We start from the raw sequence: 2,916 nt of genomic DNA, 5'->3' as shown, positions 1-2,916 counted from the left end.
AAGAGACTGTCCCTTCCCTGAGGTTACATTCCTCCATCTAGACAAGACATAAAAAGAGGGTGGGGAGGAAAAGGGACAGAACCCACAAGCACAACAATCACTGGAGTGGGCAATTAATATCATGCCAGTATCAGAATATTTGATATTATGATCTGTGGTGTTGGTTTCTTAACTTGAGTGCTTCGTTGGGAAGGGCTAACTGAATGGATGTGAGAGCCCCTGAAGGTTGGGAGACCAGGGGCATCAGTAAGGAGAAAAATGAAAGAAGGAGTAGGGATGGCAAAGAGAATGACAATGAAATAATTCACTGTTATGAAATGGTTAGTGGTTTATTTCAACCCCCCGCCTATCAGGATGAGGTTGCATATGTCTAGAGTGACAACAATATGGCTGTGGCCACACTTGGCCAAAATTTTGAAATGGCCATGCTAATGGCCAAATAGGAGAATACTAATGAGGCATTGAAATGAATATTCAGCACCTCATGAGCATGCTGCTGGCCATGGCACTTTGAAAGTGCTGCGTTTTGCTCACATGCGGCTTGGCTACACAGGGGTCCTTTCAAAAAGGGCCCCTTGTAGCCAAGCCACATACGAGTGAAATGCAGGACTTTTGAAGTGCTTCAGCTGGCAGCATGCTAATGAGGTGCTGAATATTCATTTCAGCGTCTCATTAGTATTCTCTGATTTGGCCATTAGCATGGACATTTCAAAATTTTGGCCAAGTGTGGCCACATCCTGTATATCTGAACTAGCCTGGCATACTGACCCAGTCAGGGTTGATCTTCCAGGGTTTGAATTCATGTGTTTGGTAAGGATGCATGAAATTGACCTCTCACAGGTCCTGTACTCCTCGGCGACATCTACACATGTCCTTTCCCTTTGGAAGGGGCATGTAAATGATGTGGGTCAAAAATGCTAATGAGGAAGAAGGGTGTTTTCAAAATCAGGGTTTCCTTTTGAAGGAACCCCATCTACTTAGCTAGCTTGCATTTCAAAGGCAGCACTTTTAATGCTCAGGGTGGCCATCATTATGCAAATGAGACACTTGCTATTCATATCAGTGTCTCATTAGCATTTTCAACATGCTTCATTTACATGTCCCTTCCAAAAGGGAGGGGCACAAGTAGACTAAAAAGAATATATATGCATACACACACACACACACACACACACCCCTTGTAGAACTGGCAGGGACCTTACAAGGTCATTGAGTCCAGTCCCCTTATGTCTTGGCAGGACCAAGCACCATCCTTCTTTTTTTTTTTTTGGCCCTGGATGCCTAAATGGCACCCTCAATGACTGAACTAAGAACTGTTCATTTAGCAAGCTAATACTCAAACCACTGAGCTACCCCTCCCCCAAAGCACAAATACTGTCCCCCCACTACCACAAATCGTGCAGTTGAGTTTTCCCACATTTGGGGAAATCACAGTGGTCAGCACATCTGCAGTGCAATGGATGAGTGTCACCCTGGGAAAACCATTTTCATGTTCATGGAATCTCCCCTGCCAGACAGTCACGAGTCACGAGGAGTAAGGGAGGTCGACGGGAGAAACTCTTCAGGGAGAAATTGTTCTGTAGGGACAGCCAAGTAAGCCAAGGATAAAAAGGTCAATTCTAGCTATGCAACTGCCATAGCTAGAATTGTGTATCTGCAGTCAACTTACTTTTCCTAGTGGAGACACAGACTGAGAGAAGAATATAATTGCATTTTAAATCCCTAGCCTTCATGGACTACAGAAAATATAGCATGCAGCCCCAAGTCTTTCAACTGTAATTCAGAGGCACCAACAAAAGTTGGGCAGAGAATAGATTCAGGCTCTGATCCTGTACACAGCTGGACTTTGATTGGACTTCACACAAAGGCTGGGATTCACTGCACAGAGTATCTTATGCAACTGGCATTGTATAGATTATCTTGTCCATTTGCTGTCAGTTCAGAATTTTTTTTTACAATATGGTCTTCTGTGTTTACCAAGCTAGTCTTGTAAAAGATTGGCAAGAGTAAGGACAGGTGAAAAAAACAGCATGACATGAAAATGAACAGCAATAATTCCCACAAATATTATAGGCAGACTTCAATATTGGTATGTTAATTTCTGACATTCCAGACAAATTTGGCTCATCTTTTAGTTTAGTCCTGTTATGATCCAGTTTACAATTCCTTTCTGCAACAGAATTCACCACCTTCAAACACCAGTGACTTAAAGCTTGTTTTTCAGAGCTCCTGAAAATTGAACATCTCGCAAACTTCTACTAGATTTGAGGGGTGTTCAACATCTTTGGAAAAAAAATCAGCCTCCTATTTTCCTCATATTTGACCAGTAATCTTTCACTATACAGTCCCTCTTCTGGCATAGTTGCTAATCAAAATCCATTACATTTTGAGAAATGAAGGATTTTAGCACTAATCATCATTTATCCGAGCTACCAACATACTTATTTAGGGTCTGGGATTTTAATGTTCTACTTCTACATCGATTTTTGTTGATCTTTGAATCTCCTTCACTGGGTGTACATATTTCTGGTGTTTCAATGAATACAATATTCTATGCAATGTTCCCCCAGGAAAGTAGAGAGAAAGAGAATATTACCTCCTCATTCTAGTATGGGATGCCATAAACTATACCCCACAAAACTGAGCTGATAGACATTCATTTTTTTTTCTCCTAAATGTTTCAATGTAATTGTTAGAAGTGGAAAACCAGATTCAAGTCTGTAAGTTACATCACTTTATTAAGTGGTAATTTCTTAGACTGGTATCAGATATACTTCAAACAACAAAGACAAGCTAGAACATTACAATATCATTTCCTACAGTGACATTGACTAGTTTGCTTTGACTATATTTATGACTGCAGGTCTAACTCCTGTAAGCACCTGATTCAAAAGAATGCATAATTAACCTTCTCTC

General features: G+C 41.0%; 1 non-coding gene across 1 annotated transcript; it reads right to left on the bottom strand.

Annotated features, from left to right (window-relative positions):
- Window positions 1-1,361: 1,361 nt before the first annotated feature.
- LOC142011717 (U1 spliceosomal RNA) lies at window positions 1,362-1,521 on the bottom strand. Its single transcript, XR_012645187.1, has one exon. It is a non-coding gene; the product is annotated as a U1 spliceosomal RNA (small nuclear RNA).
- Window positions 1,522-2,916: the final 1,395 nt, after the last annotated feature.

This window comes from Carettochelys insculpta, chromosome 3 (assembly GCF_033958435.1).
Source record: "Carettochelys insculpta isolate YL-2023 chromosome 3, ASM3395843v1, whole genome shotgun sequence".
Lineage (NCBI taxonomy): Eukaryota > Metazoa > Chordata > Testudines > Carettochelyidae > Carettochelys > Carettochelys insculpta.
This window is presented reverse-complemented; position numbering and strand designations above follow the sequence as displayed.